This window comes from Ascaphus truei, chromosome 2, assembly GCF_040206685.1.
Source record: "Ascaphus truei isolate aAscTru1 chromosome 2, aAscTru1.hap1, whole genome shotgun sequence".
NCBI lineage: Eukaryota > Metazoa > Chordata > Amphibia > Anura > Ascaphidae > Ascaphus > Ascaphus truei.
The window spans coordinates 173,643,247-173,655,291 of record NC_134484.1 but is presented as its reverse complement, the minus strand read 5'-3'; the positions used below and the strand labels follow the sequence as shown (position 1 = coordinate 173,655,291).

The window sequence follows — 12,045 nt, the reverse complement described above, 5'->3', positions numbered from 1 at the left end:
TAATATCATACGCCTATGCTATTAAATGTGATAGAACCGCACAAGGATTGGTTTGGCATATTTATCAGACAAGCCCTGCAAATCATTTCCAGTACGGTAACATACGAATTCATTGAAATAATACAGCAATTGTCAAAAGGCCTTACTTTTTTTTTTTTTTTTTAACTCTTTGCAAAGGGTAAGTGCTGTGCTTCCTGACAAAACACTCTTTGATCAAGCGCCCTGTGCGCGAAACATGTCAGAGTGCTTGTCAGGACTTTGTCCTTATGTGCTTTTAATCCAATAAATCTCTGAAATTATTCCTGGTGTCCCACGTTGCTTTGGTGAGGCTGTGCTCCGATTCCTGTTTGGATCTTGCTTGCTGTATACCTACCTGGATCCACGCCAGTCTGGAGACGCTGATCAGGTCTACACACATTCACTCTGCCGCCTCCTTCTGGCACCGGTGAAGTGAGGCGGTTCGTTCAGCTGAGGGACCCGACTCCCAGTGAGCGACCTGACACTCATCAAGGAGGTGCATGTTTATCTACCCTGCAGGTGATAGCCCCACTGTGAGTGTGATCGCTGGATGGGGATTGCACCTCTTCTCGGAGTGACGGATGGCCGCGCGGTGACCGCTGCTGCTGTCGTTCCGGTCTCCGGGATTCCCCGAGTGAGGCGGCGTCCTGACACAGGGTCCTGGATTGCTGAAGCTGTCAGTGTTTCACCTCGGTCTGTGAGTAGCATACTACGGTACAACGTCATTGTGCTGAATGTGATCAGCCAGTTGGTAGTTAAGCCACAGTATACTCATCTTTATAGAGACAGTTTGCTGCACATGTACTTTAATTTGCATCCTATACTAGTGGCCGGCACTCTCCTGTTTTCAGACACAGGTAAAGACCTTATTCAAATCCATCCATCCTTTCCACAGCGTCTCCAGTTATACACCTTTTAACCCTTTTTTTTTTGGAGCACCGGATCGATGCGCTTTTATTAGTTCATCACCCTCTATTCTGTGTAAGGGGGAGTGGGGACACTACATCAAGGTGGCCAACTCCAGACCTCAAGAGCCACCAACAGGTCAGGTTTTTAAGGATAACCCTGCTTCAGCACAGGTGGCTGAATCAGTGGCTCAGGCAATGACTGAGCCACTGATTGAGACGTGCTGAACAGGGATATCCTTAAAACCTGACCTGTTGATGCCCCTTGAGAGTTGGAGTTGGCCACCCCTGCTCTATATCATCAAGTCCCTTTAGAGATGCTAAAAATAGTTTGATATGAGTGTGCTGATCCTAAAAGTTAGGGAGACTGACTGCAAACCAGTGAATCACACAGAAAATAACTGCCGGTTGACAGATCTGCAGACAGAGCCGCCGACGGGTGGGGGGGGTGGAGAGGGCGCGCACCAGCATTAGAGAGAGGTCCGGTTCGCACCGGAGACAGAGTCTCGGTGTGGAACAGTTTTAATGTCAATGAGGGAGGCCTGAAGCTAGGGAGAACCGGAGGCCAAGTGGAAATCAGAGATCCCACCGCCAGGCAAAGAAGTTGAGCCCGTCCAGAAGTCGGACCAAACTGCTTTGTCCGGCCGCCGGGCCTGGCTCTCCCCAGCTGCAGGCCTCCCTCACTGTCCCACGCAGAGCCTCTCTCTGAGGACCACACTGCTGGGGAGAGCTGAGCATGAGAGGCCTCGGACCATCCCCAAGGTAGGTAAGTCTGTAGGTCTTTTTGTGTATGTATTTTGGGAGTGGGGGGTTGTATGTATTTGGGGGGGTGTTTTTAATGTATTTGGGGGTTGTGTAACTATTTGGGGGGTGAGAGGGATTGTATGTATTTGGGGGGGTTGTATGTATTTGAGGGGTGGTTTTTTGGGTATGTATTGGGGGGGTTGTATGTATTTCGGAGGTGGGAGGTGTATGTATTTGGGGGGTATTGTATGTATTTGGGGGGTAATTATTGTGGCTGAGACTGTGTGTGTGGCCGGGTGGGAGGGATGAATTTGAGGAGAGGGGATTGAGGAAGCAGGATTTAGTGAGAGTGGGGTAATTGATGGGGGGTGGGGGGGGAAAGAGTTAGAAGAGAGAGGGGGTGTACGAGAGGGAATGATGGGGGCGGGTGTGAGGAAGAGAGGGGGTAAGAGTGAGACTGGAGGGAGAGAAATACACGGGAAGAGGGGGGGGGGGCAATAGAGAAGGGGGCTCACAAGGTGTGAAATGGGGGGGTTCACAAGTCTGCCGACATGAGGTGGGTGGGCCTCTGTCATAACACTAGTCCTTGGCCTCGGGAAATCTATTGGCGGCCCTGAATCCTGCCTGCACATCTCATAGAAACACACCTGCAAATATCTCTACATCAGCAATGTGGTAATGCACAGTCTTGGTTTTGTATTCTCATTTGCTGGTCTGCTAGCAACTTTGGTGTATTGGAAGAAGGTCAGAGAAAGACCGGCACTTATTACTATTGCACTGTTGACCTGGAGTTTGTTTGCAGGTGTAGTCATGCATAACAATGCCTACTGTCATCTCTCCTGCTGGCAATAAGACCTGGTAAGTTACAGGAGTGCCAGCAGTAATTATGGAGGTTTGCCCTCACACCCTGGTGAGGTGCATGTAAGGAATCCACTCCTGGCTTTTACAATAGCCTTGCAGGCATCTGCAGTTGCAAGCTTCCTCTGGCAATCAATGGCACATGTGCTGTCTCTCATTGCAGCTTCTGCTCTGTGCCCTATCATTGGAGGAATGCTCACACACCCTCCTCCTGTGATTGGATCTCCGCCCTTTATACCCTGGGCGTTGGCACTGAAACAGTGGCGAGCATAATTCCTACCCTGGACGTTACAGTCTCTGCCACAAGCCGCTCTGGCTTGTATCCTGGTGTACTAACTTCTCTAGTTCTTATCCCTAGTTCCTAGTTCCTGAAGCCGCCTGCTAGTTCCATGCGGGGGCCCGTTCCTGAGTTCTCTGCTGAAGCGTTGTTTCCTGTGGCCGCCTGCTAGTTCCATGCGGGGGCCCGTTCCTGACTTCTCTGCTGAAGCATTGTTTTCTGAGGCCGCCTGCTAGTCCCATGCGGTGGCCCGTTCCTGACTTCTGTGCTGAAGCGTTGGTTTCCCGACGCTGCCCTGCGGTGTACTTCGGCCAGCCTGCTGTCTCCTCCTGCTGAGACCGGCGTCATGGGCCGAGGCCGCTCCTCACGAAGAGGCCACTCCCACGCTCAAGCTCCTAAGCTGAAGCGGGGAACTCCTGACTACCTGTTGCCGAACTCCTGCTTGAATAACGACGATGCTGCCTTCTCCAATCCTGACCCTAGGACTACGAACTGCGCACTCCGGATCAGTCTGCGCGGACTAAGGTCGGTGATTATATAACCCCACCTCAGCCTCGCGGTCCGGTCCCGGTTTGTGGCAAGCACAATCGTAACAGTGCCCTATGTATGGATGGGAGTGGCTACATGTTCTGAGTCCATTGTTAGTGACCTCAGAGATGTGCCTGCCTCCTGAGGTACAAAAGGCACTACACTGCCAAAAGTTAGTGCGCGCACGTACGGGAGTAAAAGTGGAAGGTTAAAGTTACAAGTTCAAGGTACCCCCTAGTGTCGTAACTAGGGGTACCCACTAATCTTTAAAGTGAGCTAAGGCCAACTGTTCCGGGGACCTGGAACAGGGGTGATCTTCCTACAGGGAGAGGGAATCCCCCTCCATTGGGAGGGCGTACATTTTGAACGGAATCACGGAGAATGTGCGGCTGAGAAGTTTCACTGCCCCGGGCAGCTTGCCCACCTCTGGTACAATAAAGATGACTTGTAAAAAGGAAACCCCCTGGTGCGAGTTTGCAATTACTCTCCGGGGGCCCTCACCACCAAGAAGGAGTTCCACATCAGGACCATCTACCTGCATCTGCATAGATCCTGATGAGGTGGAGGCGCTGCACGTAATGTGAGAGACTCAACACCCACTACCTCAGATACTGTCCGCCTTGACATCCCCCAATACCATCAAGCGGGAGACTCAGGAGTCCTGTTGCCTACAGGTGCACCATCATACACAGACATGTAACTGGGCTGGATAGACTACAGGGGCCAATGTGAGATTGGGGGGGTCAGACCAGACATGAACACCCGTTACAGTTGAAGGCGCTGCTGAGATTCATATCAACAGGACAGGCTTTTGCTAGGCACACTAAGAAATAGGAAGAGTGTCTGCTGCCACTTTGTGCTGCGTAGGAAGGAGCCAGGGGTAGTCTAGGAAAGGCCACGGCGACGCGGAACGCATAGACGCCCTGGGATTCTTAAGTCTGGAGCAGGGTTATAGCTGTCAACGAAACCTTGAGGTAGTGCTAGTTGTAAGATGCCTAAAGGGATAAACTGGTAACTTAGAGCAGGAATCCTGGAGAGGGTCTGCGCTAGACTATCAACAGTAGGTAGACGCCAAAGGAGTAAAAGTGGAAGGTTGAAGTTAGAAGTTCAAGGTACCCCCTAGTGTCGTAACTAGGGGTACCCACTAATCTTTAAAGTGAGCTTAGGCCAACTGTTCCAGGGACCTGGAACAGGGGTGATCTTCCTACGGGGAGAGGGAATCCCCCTCCATTGGGAGGGCGTACATTTTGAAGGGAATCACGGAGAATGTGCGGCTGAGAAGTTTCACTGCCCCGGGCAGCTTGCCCACCTCTGGTACAATAAAGATGACTTGTAAAAAGGAAACCCCCTGGTGTGAGTTTGCAATTACTCTCCGGGGGCCCTCACCACCAAGAAGGAGTTCCTCATCAGGACCATCTACCTGCATCTGCATAGATCCTGATGAGGTGGAGGCGCTGCACGTAATGTGAGTAATACTCAACACCCACTACCTCAGATACTGTCCGCCTTGACATCCCCCAATACCATCAAGTGGGAGACTCAGGAGTCCTGTTGCCTACAGGTGCACCATCATACACAGACATGTAACTGGGCTGGATAGACTACAGGGGCCAATGTGAGATTGGGGGGGGGGGTCAGACCAGACATGAACACCCGTTACACAGGTATGAAAAGTGTTAAGTTAGTCATTTACGGAGGATTGATAATGAAATGCTGAAAGCAGCCATCTGTATCGCACAGTCTGAGACAGGAGAAAGTGCTGGAATGTGATCATAGTGTAACTTTGGCAATGTTTGTTTTGTTAGTAGATCAGAGATCATAATGAGAGCGGAAGTCATAAAAATAATTTTGCGTCTGGACAATCCATAGAACATTTCTGCTATGTTTTGGGGGTTCTTGGTTAACCCTTCAGCTGGCAGAAAAATCTGTAATGAGTCTGCCTGATAATGTTTAGAAGACATCTCTAGCAGCAAATTAAGTATTTCATTAAGTGTATCCAGGTTGACATTGTGCCAGAACAAAATCTAGGAATGACTAGCACGCACAGGGTGTTATTTGCCCCCCATATAACATAATCAAAATGTAATTCTGACAAAAGTGGTAGATTAATAAATAACAAAACGTGAGCATCAACACTAACACAGAAGTAGAAATATACTGGCAGATAAGGTTCATAGTTGCTCCGCATGGTTTTTTAAATTGCTCTAATGCAGAGCTATGTCAACAGAGTCAGGCTCACATAATTACGGGTCACATGTAGCCATGTGTAAAAATGGTGTACATCTCTTTCTCATGCTGGCAGTAAACCTGGTAAGTATGCAGGGTTGCCAGCAACAATCATGGAGGTTTGCCCTCAACCCTGGTGAGGTGTCATATGTAACAAGGGAAGTGACAACATGCTCTGTGTCCACTGTTAGTGACACAGAGGTGTGTCTGTTTTCTGAGTCTATATAAGACACAGAACTGCCAAAAGGTTCAGGTTAAGTTCTAGTGGTGTTAACAAGGAGGGTCTGCAGCAGGTAAAGGCTGTCTGAGGCAAGTGCAAGCTGAATACACACTGTGTTCAGGGACCTGGCACAGATGGTGATCTCCCTTAGGGCAGAGGTGAACCAACTCTATTGAGAGAGGAGGAACCTTCTGAAGGGGGGTACTTCAACAGGATGAGCGGCTAAGCACGACCGCGATGAGGGGCAGTCTACCTAATAAGATGACAATAAAGATGCCCTTGTTTACCACATTCCTTCTGTGTGAGTGTGAGTCATTCTGCAGAAGGAGGTACCACAGAGGAGTTCCCCATCAGATACATCCCCCTGCTGCCACAGAGATCCTGATGGGGTGGAGGCACTGCATCGAATGTGAGTAGGGCTCAGAGACACTACCTCAGACGCCTGTCATGCTGATATCCCCACTAACACCCAGCGGGAGATTCAGGAGTCCTGTAAGCCAGCAGGTGCACCACAACATACACAGACATGTAATGGGGACCAGTAGACCACAGGGGCCAATGGGAGATTGGGTGGGGGTCTGACCGTTACATATGTTTAATATTAAATAAGGTTTTGCAAGTTCTAGAAACTTCAAGGAGAAATGGCCAATAGCTACACATTAAACTGATACTGTATCTAAATGTTTCAGGAAACCAAGTTCTGTTACCCGTAGTACTTTTGTAGCACACAAATACAGGTTAGTATTTTATCCCAAAAAGTGCCATGGGCTTTTTTTTTTTTTTTTAAACCTATATTATGTGGGTACTAACCAATTTAGCCTAAATCAGCAGAACTCTGAAAACCTATTTGCCATCACAGAAAATATGTTGTAAAGCAAAATAGCAGATACCATTTCTGATTAAGTTGGTGTCATTACACAAGTGTGCTGGCTACAGACATCACGGTTTATATTAACTTCAATATCAAAGTGGAGTTGGTGGACATTGAAGTTAATATAATGTTTAAGTGCTCAATACTAAAGAATGCAGAATCTTTGGAAATTACTGATCAGTCACATAGTGGCAAATCTTCTGCAAAAACATTCACCATATGAAAATCCAAATCCTAATGCTTTCAATCGAATGTATTCCTTAAATTGGGTGCTTTTTTTTTTTTAAATAAAGTGATGGACCAGATTTACTGGGGAGCGGAGATAAACCAGATTTATGATCTGCTGATGTATATGTATATGTGGCCAGCTCGTTAAGTGATAACACTTGGGTCTCTTGGTAGTCTCCTAAAGTTTTTATTGTCCACTTTCAAAATTCATTGATACCCCCTATGGTACCCACACAAGGAACCTCGCTCTCTTTCCTGTGAGCTTCCCCTACTAGGTCAGGAGTGGCCAACTCCAGTCCTCTAGGGCCACCAACAGGTCAGGTTTTCAGGATATCCCGACTTCAACACAGGTGGCTCAATCAGTGGCTTAGTCATTGACTGAGCCTCTGATTGAGCCATCTGTGCTGAAGCAGGGATATCTTTAAAGCTGACCTGTGGTGGCCCTTGAAGGCTGGAGTTGACAACCCCTGTACTAGAGGTCCTACCACTGTCCTGACCATCCCAGCTGATCCTTCCCATTGCACACACAATCAATAATGCAGCTTAGTCTACTAGAGACAGCCACCCCTCCTCAGTATTAAGGTACTTTAAAAAGTTATTTAAGTACCTTAATAACCAAAACTTTAGAAAAGAAAATATAGAACCCTTTCAGTGTGAGATGGGCTGGCAGATAATTGGAGATAAGGAAAAAGCAAAAGGTATTAAACAAATTATTTGCCTCTGTATTTACCAGGGAAGAATCAATTGCAAAAATAGTACAACAGGAGGAAGCCACAACCTCTATAACAACAAATAATTGGTTAACTGAGGAATAAGTGCAGAAGCGGCTTGATAAAATGAAAGTAAATAAGGCACCTGGCCCTGATAACATACATACAAAAGTTCTTACGGAGCTAAGTTCAGTAATAGCCAAACCATTACATTTAATATGTAAAGACTCCATTTCCACAGGCTCAGTACCATAAGATTGGTGTAAAGCAGACATGGTGCCTATATTTAAAAAGAGAGCTGGATCACAACCGGGGAATTGCAGAACTTTAAGCTTGACATCAATAGTAGGGAAGCTACTTGAAGGTTTAGTACAGGAAAATATTCAGGAATAGATAATAGTTAACAAAATAATTAGTAATAGTCAGCATGGATTTATGAAGGATAGGTCGTGCCAAACTAACCTTCTTACCTGTAGTTTCTTTGAGGAGATAAATAGGAATTTAGACCAGGGTAATCAGTTGATGTGCTCTACTTAGATTTTCAAAGGCTTCTGATACGGAGCCACACAAGAGGTAAGTGTACAAAATAAAGGAAATTGGAAATAAAAATATTTGCATCTGGATTGAAAACTGGTTGAATGATAGACAACAGAGTGTTGTCTTAAATTGAACTTTTTCAGGTTGGGCTAAAGTTATGAGAGGAGTACCTCAGGGATCGGTACTGGGGCCCCTGCTTTTTAACTTATTTACTAATGACCTTGAGCATGGCATAGAGAACAAAGTTTCCATCTTTGCTGATGACACTAAATTGTGTAAAGTAGTCAACTCAGAGCAGGAGGTAATTTCTCTCCAGAAGCACTTGGATAGACTGGAAATTTGGGTAGGTAAAACGCAGATGAGGTTTAATAGAGATAAATTTAAGGTTATGAATTTGGGAATTATATAAAAATATAACAAGATCCACCGCTCTCCTATTATAACAACTTAGTAAATAAAAAGATATCACAGGTGCACAAGGGAATGATTGAATACTATATACAGTTTACACACATAGGAGGTAGGATTGTAGAAAATCCTGTCCCCACAAGAATCCCTCACAATTGCACTCATGTGATGTAATTATTGCTAGGATAACAGTGATCCAGGCTAGTATCCTATATAACCAGTCATAGTGAGTAGAAAAAACAAAAAATCATTTATTAATATCTGCAAAATAACACACTGGGTGTGTTATGTGTTAACTTATGGGGATTCAATACTGAATAGCTGTATCTCCATAATATATCATTCACTTCAAACCTTTTGTGACTAATATCCAGTGTTGTCATTCAATTGTGTTGGCAAGTTTCATACTGAGAGACACTAGTTCAGTCTCTAATTGTGTTCTTACTGGAGGGATATAGTGACAGATTATTTGCTGTTTCACTACCTCTCTTAGGACTGCGTATCTAAGATATATTGGAGGAATATATAGGGTTACACCTTTGATATTTGCATCTCCCCAATATATCATATAGAGTACAAGTGTCTCTCTCAATTATCTACATTTAGTATCCAGTAGATAAACTTGCACAGTCTAGCTCCCTGTACTGTGATTAATTGTGGTGGAGTTTCTTTATTCAGGGAGTATTAACCCCCCAAATGTAGGGAAAAAGATTATCTCCTCACATATAGGAGTACTCCCCTATTTTTAGTCACACTCCACTGCCAATATTTTAATTCCCTTGCATATATTCCACACCCAGTGTGTTATTTTGCAGATATTAATAAATGATTTTTTGTTTTTTCTACTCACTATGACTGGTTATATAGGATACTATCCTGGATCACTGTTATCCTAGCAATAATTACATCACATGAGTGCAATTGTGAGGGATTCTTCTGGGGATAGGATTTTCTACAATCCTACCTCCTATGTGTGTATATAAATTTGGGAAACAAGAAAAAAAAAAAGGGAAATTACAAATTAAATGGGGAAAAATTAGCAAAATCCTTGATGGAGAAGGATTTAGGAGTGCTTGTAGAGAGCAGGCTTAGCAACAGTGCCCAATGTCAAGCAGTAGCTGCAAAGGCAAAAAAGATATTATCTTGCATTAAACAGGGAATGGATGGAAGGAAAGTAAGCATAATTATGCCACGCTATAAAGCATTAGTAAGACTACACCACGAATAGGGAGTACAGTTTTGGGCACCCCTCCATAAAAATACATTTTGCATCTATAAAAAGTGCAGAGAAGAGCCACCAAATTGATAAAGGGGATGGAAAATCTGACTTTTGAGGAGAGGCTGGCTAAATTAGGTTTGTTTACATTACAAAAGAGGCATCTAAGAGGGGATATGATAACTATAGACACATATTTAAGGACAATAGAAGGAGCATTCAAAATAACTATTCATCGGTACAAACAATATGGTCATACCTTAAGGTTGGAGGAAAGGAGATTATCAGCAACAGAGTTCTTTACAGTAAGACATACAGAACCCCAATAAGCTCATATTGAAGTTCAATATGAGCTTATTGGGGTTCTGTATGTTTTGCAATTCTGTTCAGCTGGTCCTGGCTGATTTGGAGGGTGGCTCCTCCTTCCCAGTTTTGAAGCTCACTCCGTCCCACTTTTAAATGGTTAAAAGCTCACTCCATTTCACCTCTACACTCATGGGAACCTGCATACAGTTTGATTGTGACAAATCTAATACAGAGTGCTTTTCCTGGTAATGTACAGGTTAATAAGAGCTTCAATCAGACTTAGAACTATGCAACTAATTTTGACGGATTTATTATAAATCATTCTTCCTAGTAATGTACAGGTTATTAAGAATTTATTTTAGTGTTAGGACCCTTGAGATGTGGTCTGCCTTGGAGGGGCTCAAGGGCTTACAACACTTTGGCCAAAGGGTTAAACTAAAAGACCATTTTATTCAATAGATTATATATATATATATATATATATATAGGCACTGTACCGTGTATCTGTGTTAATGGATGTAGCACTGAGCTCTGTCTGTGTTCCATGTTCTGTCTCTGGTTTTAAATTCTTTACAGTAAGGGCAGTTAAAATTGGGAATTCATGGTGACTGTGATGGCAGATAAAATAGATATCTTCAAAAAAAAGCTGGATATATTTTTTACAAAGGAAAGGCAACAGGGATATAGCAAATAAACATGAGATATCATTCGATGATATTTCCCAAGGTTTTTTTGTTTTTCTTCCTGTGGATTAAAATACAAATATAGGTATATAGGTATGTCATCTAAATTTAGCATAGGTTGAACTTGATGGACATGTCTTTTTTCAACCTCATCTACAATGTAACTATGTAATCTCGTCAACCTGTAGTAACAACAAAGGAAGAGCACGCACACTATGACTGACAAAGGGTGCAGTTGGCACCTAAAATCTTGCACTTTGTGATTTTAAAAAGATATATAAATACTTGCACAAACCTTGGCTTTTCTTCTTCCAAATTTACAAATGTGTTAATCCTTGCTCCCTGGATGGGTGAGGGGGAGATAATGGGGGTGTAAAAACTAAACAGAAGGAAAATTATTCCAAACATAAGTCAACCAATAGAGTAGGAAGACATGCACAGTCTATGAATCATTGGTCACTATTGTAGTAGCTCCGGAGTTGTCATTGCCAAGCCGCGCAGATTGGCAAGTTCAGAAGTCGTGGAATGAAATGTATGAAAAAAACATATTCTCTATTGCATATTGCATCTTCTAAATTGCGTCCATAACAAAAATGCCGAACCGCATGGTTTAACATCCAAACTACATGGGCTGGTCTTTTGTATTTGTTTGAAGCGGAGTGAACATAACCTCTTGAGACAACGCATCATAAACACTACAGTATATAAAGCATCCATTTTAGACAGAGTGTCAGTGCTGTGGGGAGTCAAGGAGAGACATACTAGGTTTTTAGAGGTACTTTATTAGTTTGAATTGGTTTTTATTTCTAAGTTGTCTTCTGTTCTTATTTTTGTTTTTTTTCTAATTTTTCGTTCTTGTCAGTGTGAAAGTTTTCTTGTACTGTGTCATATTTTTAAAATTTATTTATTAACTGTTTTGTGTGTAAGTTTGGGGAGTGAGTGAGATGGGGAGGAGTGTGCATGGGTGTGTGAGCAAGAGAGTGGGAGTGGGTGTGACAGGAGTGTGAGTGAGAGGAGTGGCAGTGCAGGTGTATGGCATGGAGGTGTGGAGGTGGGGAGGAGGTCAAGACGCCTAGAGCGGCAGAGGTGAGGTCAAAGAAAGGTGAGTCAAGAAGGGGCTTGCGAGATAAGGGCAGTGGTGGTATTCTAAAATTGTAATAACCGGTTCTTACCTTCCCCTGTCCCGGCGGGCGGCGTGGTCTCCCAGCATGATCCCCTTGCAAATCTTCTCAAAATGGCTGCGTGGTGTCACATGGTGCCGCGTTGCTATGACAATGAGACGCCGCGTAACGTCATGACGTCACGTAGCG

The 12,045-nt window shown here is 44.4% G+C and overlaps 1 protein-coding gene across 1 annotated transcript in view; it reads left to right on the top strand.

Moving 5' to 3' along the window:
* The first annotated feature begins 645 nt into the window (after positions 1-645).
* Positions 646-12,045, top strand: part of MRS2 (magnesium transporter MRS2) — a 77,049-nt gene continuing 65,649 nt past the window's right edge. Inside the window, exon 1 of the mRNA XM_075585589.1 lies at positions 646-715. The gene's annotated coding sequence lies outside the window, so the exon portion shown is untranslated. The remainder of the gene's footprint in view (positions 716-12,045) is intronic.